General features: G+C 36.8%; 1 pseudogene; it reads left to right on the top strand.

The window, feature by feature from the left end:
• The first annotated feature begins 19,715 nt into the window (after positions 1-19,715).
• Positions 19,716-22,053, top strand: LOC105793382 (TIP41-like protein; annotated as a pseudogene).
• The last annotated feature ends 1,034 nt before the right edge of the window (positions 22,054-23,087 follow it).

The following is a 23,087-nucleotide window of genomic DNA, read 5'->3' on the forward strand; positions in this document are numbered from 1 at the left end:
TTAGTGGAATTTAACAAGTGCCATACATATCAGAACTTGCCTTATTATTGGCCTAAAGTGTCTGAGAAAAATATAAATAAGTTTCCTTCATCAAACTTATCAGACTAAACCATACACTCAGTTTCTAACTAGATTATTTAAATTCTAGCTAGCACAATATTCCATACAAACCAGATGTACTACACCTTTTGATATGAGCCAAAGAGGTGACACTCAAGGGGTTGTTTTTCCTTGTGGTCCCGTTCATCTGTGTTTCTAGAGGTTCTTCTTCTAGGGGTTTCGTAGGGAGCCGCTCAATCATTGGCTTTTTGGTTGTAAGTTAACCAAGGGTATCAGTTGGTATCAGTTTATGTTTCTCTTGTGTCTAGATCCGGGGTTCCGTATCAGTTGGTATCAGTTTCAGGCCAGTCGGTGTTAGTTTTGAAGCTAAAATCAAATCCAAAACGAGTCAAAATACCAAAAACACTTTTCATCGGTTTCGTCGATTCTTTTTTTTCTTTTTTTTTGAAGTTTGTGTTTATTCTCCTCTTATTCTTTAAAAAAACAGAAAAAAAAGCAAAAAGCGCAAAAAAAAAAGTTGCCTACAGGTTTCTTCTTTTCCTATTATTGTTATTATTTTTATTTTTATTTTTCCCAAAATTGAATTTTTTTTCCTTCTTCTTTTCTTGACTCAAGTATAATTAAAGCTTCAATTTTTGAAAATCTTAAAACACCAAACATTTCTGATTTTTGTTTTTTTTTAAATTTTGGTAGAGTTTTCTTAAGTTTTCTTCTTATTAAAGCTTTTCTTTGACTCTAGAGTTAGGGATCGTTGCAGGTCTATGTTTTTTTTGTTTCTCTTACGCTTTCTAACACTTTGTTTCTTCTTGTGTTAGTAGATATTAAAGGCACGCACAATTCCTTCATCCGTATAGCCTCCATTACAAATTGCCTCGTCAAGTTTATTGGCCTCTTAAAGCAATTAGGATCTTCATTGTTTCTTTGAAGTTTGCACCTCCGTTATTTGATCTTGATTAGTATCCCTCTCCAAACATATTTACAAGTTTTGAATCATTCAGAGAGTTATTCTTTTAAGAGCTAACGAGTGAGGTTATTATTATTTTTTCTTTCTTGTTCCTGTTTGCGTGATTTTTTCACAGATACCATGCCGATCACTAGATCCCAAACTAGTAAAAATGAAGAGGATGAGCAAAAGAGAGAGAACGATCCTTTGGTCGAGTTGTTACAAAAAGAGATGAAAAGGTTGCAAACTCAATTCGAACATCGCATGACCCAGATGTTACAAGAGCAAAGGAAGTATCTTGATGCAAAACTTACAACTCAAGAGAGATACATTGCCGATAATTACAAGAAATTGAACGAAGCCTTTATAAGCCGGTCAAATTCGCGCGATCGAACCTTTAAACGAAGGGAGGACCATGTTTTTGATGATGACTTTGAGTCCGAGTATGTACCTAGAGAAAGGTTGGAACGAAACAATGACACCCCCAAACCAAAATTTCCTTCTTTCTCAGGGAAGAATGATCCTGATGCTTACCTTGATTGGGAGGAAAAGATGGAAGCAGCCTTTGCTTGTTACAACTACTCTGATGAGAAAAAGGTAACATACACTGTCACTGAGTTCATTGATTATGCACTAACATGGTGGAATCAATTATGTAAAAGTAGGATTCTTTATAGAGAGCAACCTGTTACTACTTGGGTTGAAATGAAGCACATCTTGCGAAAAAGGTTCGTTCCACCATACTATTATCGAGAACTCCATCAAAGACTCCAACATCTTGTTCAAGGAGATAGATCTGTGGATGACTACTACAAAGAGATGGACACTATTCAGATTAGAGCCAATGTTATTGAAGAGGCTGAGGTGACTATGGCTAGATTCCTTGCCGGCCTAAAGCCTAAGATTGTAAATCGAGTTGAGCTACAACACTACATGGATGTTGAAGAGATGCTTAAAACAGCACTCACCTTTGAAAAGCAATTACGAAAGAAAGGGACAACGAGGGGTGGTAGTTCAGTTTCTAATCCTGCTTGGAGAGGAAATTGGCAAAAACAAGATGATAGATTATGGAATGGGAGAGATGCACGGTTCAAGCCAAATGAGCCTAGAACTTACTCCAAAGATAGAGGTATGCCTAATTCATTTAAAGGTTCTACTTCTACTAATCGAGCTCCATCTTCTTCTTCTACTTCTCCTAGTGCCATTAAGCAGCCAAAAGATATTACTTGTTTCAAATGCCAAGGAAGGGGTCACTATGCTCGAGAACGCCCTAATAAAAAGTCATTGGTGATTCGAGAAGATGGCGAGGTTGATTTTGAGTCTGATAACGAAGATGAGATGCATCCTTTGGAAGATGCTGATGATGTGCATACTCATGATGAGTATGAAGAATACTTAGAGTATGGTGAGAAAGCTTGTTGCTCGAAGGGCTTTAAATGTCCAGTTTAAAGAGGAAGGGCGCGAACAAAGAGATAACATTTTCCACACGAGATGTTTGATTGGTGGACAACCTAGTTCATTGATCATCGATAGTGGAAGTTGCACCAATGTGGTGAGTTCTTCCCTTGTTGAGAAACTTGGCCTACCTTGTGTGAAGCATCCAAGGCCATACCGCTTGCAATGGCTGAATGATAGTGGGGAGGTAAAAGTATCTAAACAATGCTTAGTTTCATTTTCCATTGGTAGATACTCTGATAAAGTTTTGTGTGATGTTGTTCCAATGCAAGCTGGGCACATATTACTTGGACAGCCATAGCAGTTTGATCGACGAGTAAATCATGATGGTTTCCTTAACCAATATACCTTTGTGTTCCTCGGAAAGAAGTTTACTTTGGCTCCACTTCCTCCTCAAGAAGTCTACAATGATCAACTCAAACTTGCTAGTGAGATGGGTAAGGGAAGTGAGGTAAAATCATTAAAAAAGGCTGACAGTAAAGAGGCCCTTAGTGTTAAAAGCCAACTTAAAGGCCCAACATTGGTAAGTGATTGCACACACAAGTCACGAGATGAGAGAGTGAGTTTATTCGTTAGGTTTCGAGATATCAAATTTACTCTTTGTACAAAACAAACATTTGTAATTATTAGGTTTAGAGAAAACTTTGTTTTGACTAACCCTAATACACATTTGCCTAGTTGTTTTGTTGATCTTTTGCAGGATTTTGAGGATGTATTTCCTTCTAAAATGCCTAAGGGATTACCTCCTTTACGAGGGATTGAACATCAAATTGACTTTGTGCCTGGTTCGAGTATTCTGAATAGACCAGTCTTTCGAAGCAATCCTGAAGAAACTAAGGAGTTGCAAAGGCAAGTTGAAGATCTCTTAGAGAAAGGGTTGATTCGTGAGAGTCTAAGCCCTTGTGCGGTCCCCTGCACTTCTCGTCCCAAAAAAGATGGTTCTTGGAGAATGTGTGTTGATTGTCGTCTTGTCAACAAGATTACTAGAAAGTATCGATATCTAATTCCTCGATTAGATGATATGTTGGATGAGCTTAATGGTGCATGCATTTTCTCTAAAATTGACTTAAAAAATGGTTACCATCAAATAAGAATGAAACAAGGTGATGAACGGAAAACTGCTTTTAAGACTAAGTATGGCCTGTATGAGTGGTTAGTCATGCCATTTGGCTTAACTAATGCTCCTAGCACATTCATGAGATTAATGAACCACATACTTAGACTTTTTTTAGGAAAATTTTTCGTTGTGTATTTTGATGACATACTGATTTATAGCAAAACTTTGAATGATCATGTTAGGCATGTTAAATTAGTATTGGATGTGTTAAGGCATGAACGACTCTTTGCTAATCTTTAAAAATGCACCTTTTGTATGGATAAGCTTGTTTTTTGGGGTTTTGTGATAAGTTCTACAGGAATCCATGTGGATGAGGAGAAGGTAAAGGCAATTAAAGAATGGCCTATCCCTAAAACTGTTTCTGAGGTAAGGTCTTTCCTTGGGTTAGCCGGTTTCTACCGTAGGTTTGTTCGTAACTTTTCCACAATTGCTTCGCCTTTGACTGCACTTATTAAAAAGGATGTATCTTTTCATTGGACAAATAAGCAAGAATTAGCATTTAATGAACTTAAAGATAAATTGTGTAATGCTCCTATTCTTGTTTTACCTAATTTTGAAAAGACCTTTGAGATTGAATGTGATGCTTCTGGTGTAGGTATAGGTGCCGTCCTCATGCAAGATAGTAAACCACTAGCCTATTTTAGTGAGAAACTTGGTGGAGCACATTTGAACTATTCGACCTATGATAAAGAGTTGTATGCCTTGGTAAGGGCACTAAAAGTTTGGCAACATTACCTTTTACCAAAGGAGTTTGTGATTCACACTGACCATGAATCACTTAAGCACTTAAAAGGACAAGGTAAGTTGAACAAGCGACATACGAGGTGGGTTGAATTCATTGAATCTTTTCCGTATGTTATAAGGTATAAGAAAGGTAAAGATAATATTGTCGCTGATGCTCTATCAAGGAGGTACACTTTACTTAGTACTTTGCATACTAAGTTATTAGGTTTTGAGTATCTCAAATATTTATATGCCACTGATTTTGATTTTCCAAGCATTTATGACACATGTGAACATGGTGCATTTCACAAATTTTATAAGCATGATGGCTATCTTTTTCGAAATAATAGACTATGCTAACCAAAGTGTTCAATGCGAGAATTGTTGGTTCGAGAGGCTCATAGTGGTGGTCTTATGGGTAATTTTGGAGTCACTAAGACTTATGATGTTTTACATGAGCATTTTTATTGGCCTAACATGCGAAAACTTGTTGAGAAAATTTGCTCTACTTGCATTACTTGTAAACAAGCTAAATCCACTATGATGCCTCATGGTCTATGTACTCCTCTTCCTGTTCCTAGTTCACCTTGGACTGACATTTCAATGGATTTTGTAATAGGTTTACCAAGGACAAAGCATGGACGAGATAGCATCTTTGTGGTTGTGGATCGATTTTCTAAAATGGCTCATTTCATTCCATGCCATAAGACTGATGATGCAACCCATGTTGCCGATCTATTTTTTCGTGAAGTTGTGAGATTACATGGAATCCGAAGGACTATTGTTTCCAATAGAGATGCAAAATTTCTTAGTCACTTTTGGAAGGTGTTATGAGGTAAGTTAGGTACTAAACTACTTTACTCTACTACATGCCACCTTCAAACTGATAGTCAAACCGAGGTGGTAAATCGAGTTTTGGGATCTTTGCTTTGAGCCATAATAGGTAAGAATGTTAAATCTTGGGAAGAATGGATACCCTATGTTGAGTTTGCTTATAATCGTTCTGTTCATTCTTCCACAGGTTTTACTCCTTTTGAGATTGTATATGGCTTTAATCCACTTACTGTTTTAGATTTGCTTCCTTTACCTTTGAATGAGATTGCTAATTTAGATGGTCAAAGGAAAGTTGATTTAGTAAAAGAGATCCATGAGAAGGCTCGTAAAGCCATTGAGAAAAAGAACGAGTCCAATGCACATCGAGCTAATAAAGGGCGAAAGCAAGTCTTGTTTGAACCTGGAGATTGGGTATGGGTGCATATGAGGAAGGAACGATTTCCTTCTAAGAGAAAGAATAAACTTGATGCATGAGGAGATGGACCATTCCAAGTACTCGAGAAAATAAATGACAATGCTTATCGCATCGATCTTCCTGGTGAGTATAGTGTTAGTGCTACTTTCAATGTTTCTGATCTTTCTCCTTTTGAATTTGATGTAGGTTCAGATTCGAGGACGAATCTTCTTGAAGAGGGGGAAGAATGATACGAGCCAAAGAGGTGACACTCAAGGGGTTGTTTTTACTTGTGGTCCAATCACTCGAAGCAAGACAAGACAATTAAAATCAAAGATGAATACTTTTGTCCAAGACTTTGTTGCTACAAATATAATTCATCATGTTCGTGACATTGACAAATACGGGAATGCAATTCACTGGACCAATCTTGGAATAGTGAAAGCCCATAAATTGGTGGATTAATCTTTTATGTATCTTATTATTATTATTATTTACTTAATTCTCATTGGTTGGGACACATCATTTATGAGTTAAGTAATTTTATTGGTTAGGTTATTATTTATTTATTTTCTTAGATAATTTTAAAGAGTTTTATTAGGATTCAATTACTTTTTAAAGAGTTTTTATTAGGATTCAATTACTCTAGTAATTTGCCTATAAATAGGCTTGTTTTCTACACATTGGAGGACACATAAAAAAGAGAGTATTTGTTTTCTTCCAAATTTGTGTGAGGCAAATTTTTGAGAGTAGAGTGATTCTTCTCTTGCTATTTAGTTTGGAGTTTGTTACTTTCGAGGGTATTTCAGAGTTACAAATATTCAAATTTCTTCCCGTTCATCGGTGTTTCTAGAGGTTCTTCTTCTAGGGGTTTCGTAGGGAGCCGCTCAATCATTGGTGTTTTTGGTTGCAAGTTAACCAAGGCTTCCATAGGGCAAATCTATCCTTCTATTATTATTATTTAACTAATTTTATTTATTCTCGTTTTTATTTCTAATTTGTGTTTCTCTTGTGTCTAGATCCGGGGTTCCGCATCACATTTAGCGAATACTCATCCCATATTTTTATTTTATCTATCAACACAAACATCTTGATAACAGATGGTAAAATATTAGAAATTTAAATTCTACTTACTCTTGTGGTGGTTATTACACACCTACACGTATACACCAAAATAATGTTTTGGGTAGATAACACTATGCAGAGAAGTTCTTTACTGTTATACGCCAAAACTTTGGATCCACTAGACTTAGGGTGTTACAACTCTACTCCCCTTAAACAAAATACGTCTTCAAAATTTCTAACTAATTTACACATAGCTGGTAATTAACCGATCATGCTAGGCACGTACCAAGAGTTAGGCAAATTCAAGATTTATAGATTACCCATGCAAAATTTAAACATTAAACGCTGACCCAATTTGACAGATGTCTTGATTATATAGGAGAACATGAATCGTTTCCATGAAATAAACCTTTTACACAAGCTTGATTCAATAAAATAGAGACTCAAAACACTTCATCAATCACTTTTGCAAAATAAATCAAAACCCTCACTTTTCCTCTGCTTAACCTTTGTACATTCTTCATCTTCCATTTCAGATTTCCTTAAAGGTAACTATTTTACTTTCTTTCATTTCCTTTTATTGCATTACCATAACACTCAACGATTCGAACTACCACTAGAGGAAGAGGTTGAGGTCAGGACCACCAAAACATTACCCCTAGTAATCCTCTTCCAATTGGTCCTCAAGAACTTGAGATACATCACCACAGGTAGAGGTGAAAAATGTTAATTGCAACACTCCTCAAGATGAGATGGACAAATATTTAGGAGTTTAGGGAATCAAAAACCTGAACTTTGCTAACAATTTTCAATGACTGGAGGAATCTCGTTTAAGTGACAACATTTTAGGGTTCATTTTACCCCTGATTCTATTAGAAGTTGGCTTCAACTTGCCCTTAAACCCTTTCTATTACTATATTTTAACCAAATGTGACATTGCACCTAGGTAGTTATCAGCCCTTCCTTGGTGGACTTTGATGCTTTTCTCTATTGATTGTTGCCTACACAATGAGCCACCTTTGTTGGGTGTTTTCCAAAAGTTCTATCAATTAAAGATGAAGAGATAGGAGTTATCTACTAGTAGGGCTCACTTTTGTGTATGTACAAGCCATGAGCCCATCATTCAAAATAGCATCTCAAGCCTTTACTAGAGAAGAGAAATTTATAAGGGTCATTTGTAGAATTGAATCGGGGTTTGGTTTTCCCACCAGATGGTCTCTTCTTAACGAAAAGATTTGTGTATAGTGCCAGCCAATGGATTCTCAACTTGTTGAGGGTCAATATAAGCGGTTAAGAAAAGAGCGTGCTCTCTATTTGGTGGAACTTATTACAGTTAGAAAAGTTTTCTAGTATTTCCTTCAAGACTTAAGCCCCAATGGATATTGATTGGATGATTTTATGAAGTGGTTGAATGATCTCTTTATACCTTCTGCCTTCAAAGCTTGGCCATGCAATTCAGACACTAAATTAGCACAAATTTTTTCAGAGAGCAAACGGAAGCCTTCATTCTATTTTTATAGCTTATTGATGGTACATGATCTTCATCAGATTAACATCCCCCAGACATTGACATTTCTTCCACTCTCAAAGAAGTTCTTACTAACATCCCCCGGACATGGACATTTCTTCTATTCTTAAAGAAGCTCTTACTAAGGGAAAGACTATTGTTTCTCCAATAAGGTAGTCCAATAAGATACCCAAATTGAAGGACCGCAATCAAGAGGCTAAGAGTAGTAAGTGTCCCCTACTAACAAGGCGTAAATCAAATCGAGGGCTTGTCACTATAGCTACTCTATCTTCCTCAGTTTCTGCTATTCCTGAAACTCCACTCTTACCTAGAGAGTTTGCCCAACAAACAGACTCTTCGATTCCCATGTCTGATCCTTATCCATAAAAAAACCAGAGTCCTACAGAGGCATTGCCTCAAATCCAATCCTCTGCTTATCTCGGTACTCTACCTCCTGATACTCCATCCACTAAAGTACGAAAGATCTTTCCTTAGCGCGATCTTTTAGAGTCATTGCCAATCTCCATCTCTCTGAGATCCATCTTTCAACAGCAACAAAGCTTACTAAATCTAAAATTAATAGAGGCTTTCTCCTTTTACCTTTCATCTCGTTCCACTAAATGCCTTCTATCACTTATGGTCGAAGTTTCTTAAGTCTTGTCTATCAGACATAGTCCTTGGAGTGGGGCTCTTAAAGAAGTTGGTTAACATTATAACAAAAAAACTGACAGATTTAGAAAAGGAAGTGAAGACTGGCGAAGATTCCTTAGCCGAGCTTTGCCAAAAATATCAAGAATCTACTAATTTAATTGAAAGGTTGGATACTCGAGTTATAACTTTAAAGGGTAAACATAGGATGCTTAGACTAACAATACACAACTAACAGAGGAGATCAATCTATTGAAGGATGAGAAGTCTGCTTTAGAAGAGAAGCTCAGAGTTCTACAAGAAAGTCGTAAAGCAGAACTAGAATATCTACATCATTCTCATGATGAAAGCTTCAAAAAGTATCAGGAGGATACTAAAAAGAATATTTCCGGGGCTTTACCAGAGTGGAGATTAAACCTGCTTCTACATGCCTAAGTGGTTGTAGGTCCTTTTGATCTAAGTCACGTATATTTCAATTACCTTGAAAACATTTTTACATGGTTTGTCAATTTCAACATTTACAATCTTGAGGGTGAAGAGTGGGAATCCCTTCAAAGAGAATGGAAGCAATTAGGTGACTTATTCATTCCTAATACCCCTGATGCTGAGGACAATGGAAAAGGTTCAGTCTCTAGGGGAAGAATCCTGAAGATCCTCCTTCACCTGAAGAGGCCTCTATTGCACCTACTAGCCAGCTTAATGAAGGAGAGGACTGAGATTTTCTGTTTCCAATCACGGGTTCTACTTTTCAATGGCTTTGTAATATAATTTTTATCGTTAGCAATGAAACCAAATTTTTATTTTTCCTTTGTCTTTTCATTTCAACATTATTTCTCTTCATTAAAATATTATTGTTTCATACGTTTACCTTACAAAAGATAATTCAATCATACATGAGGAACTCTATCAGGTTCAATGTATTATGCATCCAGGGCTTCTTCCACAAGAGATGTCCAAGAACTGGATTAACCGAGCTTTAATACAAAACTTGTAACGCCCTCAACCTGACCTGATTCACCGGGTCCTGATCTTGAGTGTTACTAAACAATACAAATCATTTAATGAAAACAATTTACATTCTCTCATTTATTTTAAACCTACTATTTAAAGTTAAAAAATAAAACTTAACGTTTGGAAAATTAAAATAAAATATATGGTAAATAACTTATTACATCAAATTTGTTACAGATCTTCACAAGGTAGAAACTTATTTTAGGACAGACTAGAAGGGCATATTCACGACTTCGCACAAATCCACAGTATGCATAACAGCCCAGTCCGCCTCAAAATTGGAGTACTCTTGTCGTTGTCCCTCCAGGAAAAGTCTCTTCCCAATTCTTGAAAAGAAATAAAAAATCTTGTAAATACAAGAGTACTTAGTGAGCTCATTAACCATATCTTGATGGAGACTTTGCAATCCTGTAGAAGTTGCTAAGAGTGAACTATTACTCTGATTCATTTAGTTCAACCGACACCATACAATATTATCACTATCGTATATGCCAATTATCATACCCTTGTTATACTTAATCTTTCACATCTAACTAACTGGAGAATACTCCCCATTGTTTCATTATTCTCTTGTCCCATAATACTGTCTTAACAAAATATACCCGTAGAAATCACTTTCACTAAGCTATACCTTAAACTCATGTTCTTCTCTCAAACAATTTCTCACTAACATTATCTTGGGCGGATACATACATATGGCGAACACTCACACATAATTTCTTACTATAGATTTAGATTAAGCCATACATTGGTCTAGTCTATACACATATCTATATTGATAATTCACTGTGTATAACATCAAAAGGAACTCCATATCATGCTTTATCAGAATTTCATAATTCAAAATAATTTCAGAATTTCATACATATAGATCATTATAACAGTAGCCTTCTTGACAAACTAGTACATATCACTTTTTCATGGAAAACACTTATGACTTTATTCAACTCTTATTCTAGAGCATATAAATACCTTATCTTGGTTATACTTGTTATATAACTACAAGAACTTACTCAAATCTTACCATAGAAACAAACATTCAAATTCATAGCTTACAAGATTTTCCGGATAGTTTACAACATATAGACTTAGCAGAATACACCAAACAGACTATCAGGTAGAACACTCCACTAAGGCGATCCATTCAGAATTGGCCATAAAGGAAGCCCTTTTAGAGTTAACCACAAAGGCTTTTCTTTTCAAAATTCGCCACACAAGCTATTTTTTTAGAGTTTTCCACACATGTTATTCCTTTCACAGTTCACCACAAATGTTATTATTTTCAGAGTTCTCCACAAAGGTTATCTTAACTGTCATGTTTACTATATGGATTTGCCTAAACTCGCATTATTTGAGGTTTTCCTATCATCATCCTGAAACATGTAGAGAACCCTATTAGGTAATCACCATTCCTTAGTTCTTTCTTAGAAGGTGCCATGGCCATGGGCTTTCCTTACAAGTTCATATCAAAGTTTGTGTTTCAGTCCAGACGGACTCCATTAGACACCACCGCGGCGAACAGAAACAGACTCTCTTGACATACTCTTCATGCATTGACAGAATCTAAATTCAACCTTTTACTTCTCTAACATACAACCAAACAGAACACACATCTCATAACATACATTTTAGGCATATACATACTCAACCATACTTTAATCTTTTAATACTCATACACCAATCATCACATACTATACTCCTCATGACTTCAAATCCATAGTTCAATCAATTTTCTATAGATGACTCGCAATATGAACAGTATACATGTTGGAGCCAGTGTAGAACTCAATTGACTTCCACGTACAATAGCTTGAACTCCAAATTCAAACTTCCATCATGAAACCATAGCAAACACTGCTTACAAAGCATAGGAACACCATTACTACTCTTACACATACAAGTTGTTATCTATTCAATCGTTGTAAATCCCATGCAGAAACCTTATACTTATAGTCTCACTATTCAGTTACCAAATACAGATTTACTCATTCATAACTTAACATGCAGAGCTGAAATACTTACCCTGATGCGAAGTAACTACCAACCATAAAAGAACCTTAGCCTTTAGATCGTCATGGTAGGACACATTCAAACTTAAAGAAGCTTTCAGTAGATACCACTTAAAGTAGGAAAAGAAGAAGAAAGAAGAACCTCTTCCAGAACACATTCTTACATATAAATATGACTCATCTTGCTTAGTGGAGTTTAACAAGTGTTATACGTATCAGAACTTGCCTTCTTATTGGCGTACAGTTTTCGAGAAAATATAAATAATTTTTCTTCATAAAACTTATTTGATTAAACCATACATCTGGTTTCTAACCAGATTACTTAAAGTCTAGCTAGCATAGTATTCCATACAAACCAGACATATTACACCTTTGGCAAATACTCATCCCATATTTCTCTCTTATCCGTCAACACGGACATTTTCTTAACACATGATAAAATTTTAGAAATTCAAAATGTTCTTACTCTTATGGCGGTTACTACATGCCAATACGTATACGCAAAAATAATCTTTTGGACGGATAACGCTATGCTAGACAGACTCTTTACTACTATGAGTCAAAACTTTGGATCCGTCAGATCTTGGGTGTTACACCATGTGAGTTCTTCGCTAGATTTAGGTGATTTAGAATTGGGAAAGAGTTTCCTTCTAAAGATTGTCTTTTTAGTCTAATAAAGCAATATAACAACAAGAATGGGGTAAACTTATACGTTGTTAAGTCCCGTTCTGAGAAATTTAAGGCGAAGTGCACAATTTGAGACATCAGCTATGCTTTGAAATTGTGGCTTCTTTTAAGAAGAAGATGAGGTTATAGACCACAAAGAAATATATCTCTTCGTATATGTGTGTTGTTGTGGGTACTAAAACAAGATGTTTTGTGTTACATCAATCGATAAAATGCTTATGTTTATGTATTCATGTTGTAGCAGGTATTTCACGGGATCATCTAAAATTAGAATCGGGTATGATCGCATACATAATACAACCAACTATCAAAGTGAGTCCCAGGGTTGTTGCGCCATTTTTAATTTTAAATATTCATAGCCAGTTCGATTACACGTTGTCATACTGCAAGGCGTGGATCAAAAAGAAGAATGCATTAAAGAATATGCATAATAGGTGGGATGTGCCATACAATGATTTATGGAAATGGTGTCGGTCTTGGAGGGGTACTGTAATGCCCTAAACCTAGTCCGATAAATTAGAACCGAGTATTGGGTGTCACGTCCTAGTACGAATGTAACTTAACTATTTTCTTAAATGAAAATTTTCTATTCACGAATATTTACATATTTAGGAGAGTTTCGAATTGAATTACTTAAGTATATATTTGTAAAATGCATGATTACAAGTACAACATATGGTATTTAAACTTCAGTGTCGCCTATGATTAACTCTTAAATCTAACATAATTACTATGGGACGGTGATCTACAACCATGTAATTAGGTTTACACACATTGTTTAACTTGCTCTGCATGCATAATAGCCCCATCTCACCACTCCTTTAACATAGTTCTGGTATCATCCTTCTAGGAGTAGACCCAATCTAGCTCAACTTAAACATAAGGCACAAAAATAAGTTCATGTGATCTTAAGGAGGCAAATATCAATTACCTGAATTGCATTTGGCACTTCCTTTATCAACCTCATTTTACTTATTCTTCAACTTAACACTGGCGTATATCATTCTAGGTTTTTCCTTCTTAGTATTGTGGTATTGTGCCTTACCCTAACTTCATACCTTATATATATTCCTTTCCTTACTCAATACTTATGTTCATCACCACACCTTCTTATGTTTTTCCTTAACCATACTCATTTCATAATTCCATTTTGGCAGAGTACTATGATTTTTACGTTCCTATTCTAACATTGGTTCCTTAGACTTTCATATAGTTCATAGACATTCATAGATATTTCATTCCTTACCTTTCCAAACTTCACCCTTGCTCGATTTAGTCCTTCAAACTTAAATAACTCATTATATTGTGCTCGCTACATACTCTGGTAAATACCTACCCAATTACTCTATTTATTCCTTTTCAGAGATTTATTCACCCAAAACATTGTCATTTCACCATTCATCAACCCTTGGATGTCGTCTCATTGAAACCCTTTAACGGTTGCCCATAATTAGTCAATACTTATTCAAATTACATGATTTAAAATCCTTTATTGAAATTATGCTTCCATAAGTTAGCTTCTAACTTCTCTATCTCCTTTATTCGTCTTCTTCGATTGTTCATTATCTTCATATGGTTTTTACCTTCAATTCTTCAACTACATTAATCCATTCCAGTATTTCTATTTGTACTCTAGGGCCATACGGAATATGCCAGAAAAAATATACATCTTCTAATGATCCTAGGGATTGCTCTTCCCATTTCACTGCAAGATGATTCCCTCAAGCGTTTCTACGAATACATCAATTTTAGAGTTTGGCAAAAGTTTTATTGCTTTAGAACTCTCCACATACATTGTTCCTTTAGGGTTCATTACCCTTACCGTACCTTCAGAGTTTGTTGTATATATATATTATTCTTTCAAAGCGTGTTGCACATACTATGCTTTTAGGAAACCATATATGTTGTTCCTTCATAGTTTGCCAATAAATATTTTCCTTTCGTTCAGGGTTAGCCACCGATACGCTTTCTTTAAATGGTTTCCCTAAGGGTCATCCTTGAGATTGTTCCACGAAGGTATCCATTCCATCTTTGGCCGTCAAGTTTCCTTTATTCAGATTGCCACAAGGGCTTCCTTTACATGGATAGGCACGCTTCTTTTACATGGGTAGCGAGAAAGGCTTCCTTTACATGAATAGCCACAAAGGCTTCTTTTACAAGGGTAGCCACAAAGGCTTCCTTTACATGGATAGCCACAAAGGCTCCCATTACAGAGATTGCCACAAAGTCTTCCTTTATAGAGGTTTTCCATAAAGACTCCTCAATAGAGTGCTCAATTGATAAAAAATTGTCTTGCAATTACATAAAATGAAGCTAATTTTACTTAACTACAACAAATTAACTAAGTCTAAAAGTATAATTTATAACTCTTTTCAAGAGTTATCACACCCCCAAACCTAAATTATTGCTTGTCCTCAAGCAATGCAATGCAATGCTACTTAACAAGTAATGCATGCTCTAATGTTCTTCATTACTTACACTTACTTTATCGAGTTGATTAAGCCTTGCCAATTTTCAATCCTCAGAATATCCTGCACTCAATAATATGTGCAATTTGTCAATAAAAACCTCATCAAATCCAGAAATGCAAGAACCCTTCCCTAGAATCAGAATCTCCTTAAGTGTAGTTGTGTGTATTCGATTGTATTTAGTTAATTCTTAAGAAATTTATGAATTCCTAGTCTAACTCACTTGTAATTACTTTTCAATTTGACTTTCGCTATTACTTGTCCCATTTACTACTTCACTCTTTATTTCTGGGAATTCATTTGATCACACATGCCTTTCTACTTGAAAGCAAAGATGGAGCAAACATCAAACTCCCAAGCTACTTAACAGTCTTCCACAGTGGAGCATCCCAAAGAAAATTTAAGCACTCTTATTTAAAACTCTTTCTACCCAAAAGTGAAGATGGAGCCAACACGAAACTCTTAGGCTATTCAATGAGATAGACATGTGAGTCTTTACTATAAAACCTAAATTAGCAGCTTATGCTTTTAGGAATTTAAATTTAGCTTTTCATTTGCTACATTTGTGGATTTTAGCTCAATGACTTTTATAAAAAAAAACCATGAGTTTTAATTAAAAAATTCCTAAGGTCATTAAGGATTGAATGAATACAATGTAAGTGTCATAAATATGATAGAGAATCCTAACCTTAGAGGTCGATTTTTTGCAGTTCCTTTCTATATCTCACAAAAATTTTAAGGACTATTTTCATCATTGGACAATTAGTTATTATGCATTCAACTCAATAATGATATAGCAAACAATTCTTTAATTCTTACCTAATGCATGAAATACTATGGGAATTAAGTATGTCTGTACGGATAAAATATAACAATGAATGAAATGCTATGCTAAACTAAAATCTAAAATACATGCTACACCTCCAAACCTAAGGGATGCGTTGTCCTCAATGCATGAGACCTATAATTAACAACCTGCAGTATGATTGATTAAGTAAAGGGTAAAAGAAACTCTCCTATCGAAAAACTTGACTGGTGGTAATTGTACTTCACTACTTGCGGGTTGATTTCCTTGCTGCACTCTTATATCTCATCTTTCTTTTAAGTGAATGAATGGGTGGTTCCTCCTCCTCCTTTCCAGATTTAGTGATCTCATCAATTATTCGATTGATTTCTCAATCTTGTGCGGATATGTCTTTAGGTGGCGTAGGTGGGACAAGCTCTTTGCTCTTCTCATTCGCTATAGCTACAGAGTTGGTTTCATTTTGCTCATCTTCCTCACTTCAATATGCATAGATTTTGTTTTCTTTGGTTCCTTCTCAGCTGCTTTCTCTTTAAGGATTGGTAGATTCTACTTTTTCAGATTGCACTTCAACTGGTTCCTCCTCAGCACATCCAGCCTCAGACAATGGTAACAAAGCCTTGGGAAAATCAGGAAATTCAGACATTGGCTTAGTGAAATTATTTTACAAGGACCTCTTGGGAGCAATATCGTGATCCTTCACATAGGACCAATAGAGTGTCTGCTATTCTTGGGCCTTTTTCATTTCTTCAACAATTTGATATTGTTGAATTTTGAATAGCGACATTCTTTGCTCTAGTTGCTCTGAGTACTGCAGCACTTGCTTTTCTAATGCACCTTGAGAGGATGAGGTTACTGCTAGAGTAAAGTGTCCGTTAGAAGATGTAGATTCCTTACTTTGCTGATGTTGTTTCACTATTTCTGCTCTTTGAATATTCACAAATATAGATTGAAACATTCCTCCATTTTTTGGGGTCATATCCTCATTGGCCTTTAAAGGGACTTTAGCCATTCTGTAGAGAGTAGTGATTAGGGATGATAAATTTAGATGCTTGCATTCTTCTCCACAAACCGATACACCTCATGAAAAATAACCTTGCCAATGTTGATTTTCCTCCCCATGATGATCGAATGCAACAGTAGCATTCGTTCTTTAAACACTGTGAAATTTTAGGTGGATGGCATTAACCTACTATTGAGGAAGTGATATTAGACCCTACTAATGAGCTTGAGTAAAGTCCTCTCAACCGTATGGCATTCTTGGAAAGACACCATCCATTGAGTTACTTCAACACACAAATCCTTTAACACTTGTTTCAAGCCTGCAGCGGTAGTGAATGGGGTATGCTCGTCTTAAACATCTGTCAACCCAAATTGGCCATTTATTGTATCTTCGTCAAATGGGACTGAAGTTCCTCACACATAGATGAAAGGGTTATCAAGGGAAGTGATGTTGGGCATAGGACTCTCAAACAACTTTTCCCAAGACATCGTCTGGGTGTAAACAAAAGATTTTCAAGCCATTGTTTTCCATGATAAATGAAAATGACTTGTCATAACCCATATGTGGCTCATCTTTAAACAAAAATCCATGCTCAAAATAGAATGGTCGCTTGGCGATGTTGGTGTCATATTTTGAAGTAATAGCTTTGTTGAAAAAGGTTCTTGGTTAGGTAGCACCCGTCTGAGAAGCAGACATTCATTTATGTCATTTTCTTGCACACATAAATTTTTATGTGTTTCCACACTCAAGACCTATTTCCATCTAGGCCCAAATTCTGGGCGTTACAATTCACCCCTCCTTAAAGAAATTTCGTCCCTGAAATTTCCAACTGTCAGAATAGCTGCACAACATAGGTTACACCACTACACTTTTGTTGCGCACTCTAATCCTAATTGCAAATTAGGTAACTAGCACACTATGGATAAATTAAGTACCAGGATTCACATCTGAAGCATCTCTATCTTCTCGGCGACGTGCTGCATAAACAAAAGCTGGCTGCCTCGCCTCCGCATGACCGGTACCCCTACCTGGAGCTCCACGATCCAAACCATTTCCACCCCTGACCTGTCAATGGCCTCTAGGCGGCTGCTGACCACCCCTAGGTGGTTGTACACTACCCCTACCAAAAACTTGCATCTGATCTGATCTTCTGGAATACTCTCTGAAACGATGCTCCATGAAACCACAACTCAAACAAGATTCCATCCTCCTCCAGCACTCGCCCACATGGCCTTTCCCACAAATAGCACAAGGTGGTAACCCAGTTGTAGCAACAGGGGGCCCACCTCTGACTGGCCCATCCACTTTGGCCCTTCTCTTAGGTGTCTGATCAGAATTTGAGGGCTCAAAATCCCTCTTATTTCTGCCCCTTTCTCTTTCTCAGTTTAGGCGCTCAGTACGCTTCACATCTTCAGCGATCTTTGCTTTCTCCACTAATACTGCAAAATCCTGCTCCCTTTGGGGAGCAATCAGTACTCGAAGACTCTCTCTGAGGCCATCTTCAAACCGAACACAACGTTCATAATCTGTTGCCACTATTCCTTTAGCATACCGACTGAATCGTAGGAACTCCACCTCTTATTCTACCACAGATCTGTCTCTCTGAGTCAAATTCAAGAATTCCCTCCTCCGGGCATCCACATAGTTTGCGCCCACGTACTTCTCTTAGAATATAGACTTGAAGAACTCTCAAGAAACCCGGTGAGGCTGAGTGCCCTCTTTAACGGTAAGCCACCACTGGTAGACTTCCTCTCGCAGCAATGATATCGCACCTTTCAATTTTTGTTCTGAACTACAATCCAAGTCATCCATTATCCTTTCGGTGGCCTCCAACCAATATTTGGCCACATTAGGGGCCACTCCTGCGATACCCTTGAAAATCTCTGCTCCATTTGATCGAAGTCGCTCCGAAATTGACCCACGGCTTCCACTGCTATTTTTGGGCCTAGCGACCCTATCCAGAATTCTTAGCATTGCTTGGGACAATGCGTCATCCCCAGCTACTCGATCATACGACCCTGTCTTGGGTACCGCTGAAGCTGGAGCCTCTCTCGCTTCAACATTGGGCATATGGCCAGATGCCAAAGATCCAGCCCTGGCACTTCCATAGCCTCTGTCGCGGCCTCTTCCACCTCTTCTAGTGCTCATTATTGCCTCGTATATTATCTGAATTAGAAATTTTATGAATTTAGCTCAAAGTTTCAATAATTAAGCAGATGTTTTATGGAAGTAGTAGTTAAGAGTTGTTTTCACAATCGCAAGCTCACTACAGTTTTAGTTCCCTATAGTTTCTCGATTTACTCCAGCTAAAGAATATCAGTATAGTCTATCCTTTAAAATAAGCCCAGTAACTATTTACAATATAACAGTTTAAAATAGATTTAAGTATCAGGAGAACTTACTTGGTCTGACGCCGGGGACTCGGTGTGCCACAAAAAGAAATCTTTTAAAACTACCTCAAAATCATTTGTAAACATCTTTAAAATAAAAACTAATGCCCATTTCATAGCCTGAGTTTTGCAACTTGACTCTAATACCACTAAATTTAACACCCCAAACCCAGCCTAGACGTTATGGCCGAATCTGGTCTGTCACATTGAAGTGTCTCTCAAAAATTTGGCTTGTTGACAAGCCTGTTTCTTATTTTTTTAAACCTCTTATTAATATCTAACGGAGCACTTAATCATATGTTTGCCTTGTTAACTGCTTTTTGTTATATTAATTTTATTTAAAATGTGAAAGCATTTAAAAAAAACTCTAACGTTTAAAGCTTGTGTCTTTGAAAACAATAGTTATTTTGAAAAATCCATTTTCGATTAACTAACAGTATAAAATATGAAAGTTAAAAAACCCAATTAAAATTTAAAACCAAATTAAAGGCCTTATTACAAAAACAAGCCCAACTTATTAATTAAAATAAAGTAAAAGCTAAAGTGAACAACAGTGATTGTGTGGCCACCTCCGAGTCCCTCGTAGCACAGAACCGCCTATGGCTGAAGATTTCCTGCACAGTTAGAAGAGAGGGTGAGTTTACGAAAACTCAGTGTGTAATCCCCTTATTAAAGAAACAAAATTAGTCTTGGCCTGATCCCTTAACAATAATATTATCAGTGTGGGACTTAGCCCATTACGTAACAGTGGCAAATGGCCTTAGCCCCCATCAGCCTCGGTCAGGCCTGAGCCAATATCAAATGGCACATATCACATATATCTTGGCCAAAGCCCGTCCCAATATCAGAATTAGTATATGCAATGCATAAATACCCATACCAACCCTGCACTTCATCTCCTGTCCAACCCTACACTCTTGTGGGGATTAAATCGACCCACCCATCCCTACACTCCTTATGTAGCACCGGTTGCAGCACTAACCAATATTGCAGCAGAGCTGCAAATCACATAATCGGTTAAAAGCTATCAGTGGGTCCAAGTCGTCTTATGTGACCCGTGCGACCCTCACATATCAATCAGTTCCTCCAATACCAGATCCCAACCCCATGCAGTATGTCGTGTATGTAGTATGTCATGCTCAGAATTAGTCATATCGTTCACATTTAAGTCAATCAAACCATAGCACGAATCATCCATTTACCCTCAAAGAGAAAAATAGTCATTTATCCTCTAGGGGCATTACGATTATTTAACAACCTTTCCGAAGGTCTACAGTCGCCTCATGAGACACGGATAACCTAAATGGTCATAATGGTGTAAATGGGCCCAAGGCCCATATTCGGCCCAAGAGCACGAGAACACTCGTGGTGGCCTCAACAGTCTATTGCCCATAATTGTGGGCTCGGTTTACCACATGAGCATTCGCATGCCCATGTGGTCTCAATCGTCGTATTTCTGGCTTTTCGGCTTTTGGCGTGCTACAGTCAAATCAGAGTGTGTACACACACCTGTTTACGAACACTTGCCAAAAACTCTTGAGCACCAACCTACATTCATTCCAACCTTCAGTTAGTCTCTTACTTAACAGTGTTCATACTCATCTAACCCCCAAACAAAAATCCTACTTACCTTGACCGAAAGGAGTATAGCTAGATTACTTAGAGCATGTTTGGTTGGGTGTATTGGCTATGCCAATACACCCGTAATCGGTGGGCCCCACTTAATATCTCTTTAATCCATTGTTTGGTTCAGTGTATTGTTATTACAGGTCTAATCCATTACAGACCTAATCCCTAAAATACACCGATTTCTATTCCGGATGAAAAGCTCTGTTTTGCTGCGTATTAAGTTCTCCCCATTTCTTCTACCCTGTTTTACCCTCCTAATTGCTTCTTCTAATTTTTATGATTCCATAACTTTTTCCTTCCTTTCGGCCGCCACAACTGCTTCTTCCTCATCACTCATTAGCAGACTGTTTCTTCTTCTTCATCCGCTCGACCCTGTTGCTGTTTCATGGTGGTAACCGCTTGATTCTCAACTTATTGGCTCTCCAACAATGGGAACAAAGACTCCAAACTTCGCCACTTTACCGAAAATGATATTCGGTGAAAGTTGTTTGGTTCTCTTAAAGACGTCGCAAGCGGCAACGATATTTGTTTCAATGCATTAGATGCTTTTTCCGGTTGGAAGCATGAAGGTTTGCCTCCTGTTGAAGTTCCTTCACGCTCAATGGAAATTGAAGGTAAAAGAAATATCGATTATTTTATTTAACGTTTTGGTGATTTAAATTCGGTTTACGATCATTTAGTTTGATTTTATTTTACTTTTGAATATTAAACTAAAAGTGAAGCAAAATTGATTATTTGGATGTTTCAGTAAACCGTTCCGGCAGGTGATATTGGACTATGACTGTGGAAGTGACATGGTTGAGCTTGATTCAAACAAGGTATATTTTCTTTTAAAGGAGTTGCTAGAATTAGGCTTTTGTTCTATGTCATGCATTAGCAATTTTTGTTTGAGAATTTAGAGACTAGGAAATTTTGCAAAGGTTTATTTTTGTGTCCTGGATATTTAGGATAGTGATTGATGATGATTTTGTTGTCATTTTAAATTACAATCGAACCCAAGGGAAAAAATTTTAGAGGGAGCTCGGGCCTCCATTGGGAGGATTGCACATCATGGCTTGATGTGTCATTGCGCTCACATGAAAAGAACCAATTCTTTTCTGTGATGAGGTCAGCGTCTTAAACTATAAACATGGTATGAAAGATGATACATTGTATTTTGTATGCTTTTCTTAACATTCTTAAGTTTGCATTTAGGGAAGTATTCATGTTTGTTACGCAGGTAGTTTTGTATGAAGATGAATTGACTGATAATTAGGTGTCACTTCTAACTGTGAAAGTGGTAACTTAGACAAGTTTTGGTTTTTTTCAATGGGTATAATCTTGGAAAGGTTAGAATGGAAGGTAGCTAATTGCATTATTTTCTTTTGTCTAAAGAGTCATGCCAAGTTCTTGGTTTCATTTACAATTTTTGGTAAGTGGGTGACTACAAAATGCTTTTGATTATGCAAATCTATTGGTTGACATTTTCTTAACCATCTCTTCATTTTTTCACTCTGTATCCTGAAAGAAATGCTAATTTCAGGTTCACCTGGTTGCTTGAAAAACTCTTAATACATAAGCCACTGCACTCTTTTCTCTCTGAATTGATTGAATCAATCTTTATCTCTGTAAGTATATAATCATTGACTTCCTCTCGGTTTTTCGTGTTTGCCTATGCCACACTAGCATGTTCACTTTTATATGTGTTTACTTGGGAATATTATCATCATACTTGTTAATTTCCTTGTAAGTTAAAGTGACAAATCTTATTTCCTTATTATCGCAACTTTAAAATGTACCATTTCAAGTAGCTACTCTCCCCTTCTCCTTTTGGTGTGATTAGGGGTCAAAAAGATTGTTTTTTTCTTATAACTTAGGCTTTTATGTTGATGTAAGACTAGGTGGTTGGTATTTTCTGTGCATTGTCTTTTATAATTATATAACTTTGATCTCTAGTGGTCTCAATGCCAAGGTTGTGACCAATGCAAGACAAAATTTATCTAACATTATAGATGTGTTTTTCAAAGGATGTGGTTTAATGAATTGTAGTATAAGTAAGCGAACCTAGAGTTTAAGCTTTGACTTTAGAAATTTGCTACTATCGGGAACGAAGACAACAAAGAGTGTAGAGGGAAAAATGGCAGATTCCCTTCTGCTGAAAACGAGGAACAATTAAGCTTTTAATTTCTTCTTTGAATGCTTGCTTTATATTGTAGTTGAACTAAGATCTTAAGGCAGTACTACAACTTGTCAACAAATATGCCTTCGGTTTTGGTGCTTTAGAGGAAACATGTGCTCTTGGCAATTTAGCCTTCTGGAGAGGTAAATTACTTTTGATTCATTGTGATTTTTAGCAACCTTAC

Source organism: Gossypium raimondii, chromosome 4 (assembly GCF_025698545.1).
Source record: "Gossypium raimondii isolate GPD5lz chromosome 4, ASM2569854v1, whole genome shotgun sequence".
Taxonomy (NCBI): domain Eukaryota; kingdom Viridiplantae; phylum Streptophyta; class Magnoliopsida; order Malvales; family Malvaceae; genus Gossypium; species Gossypium raimondii.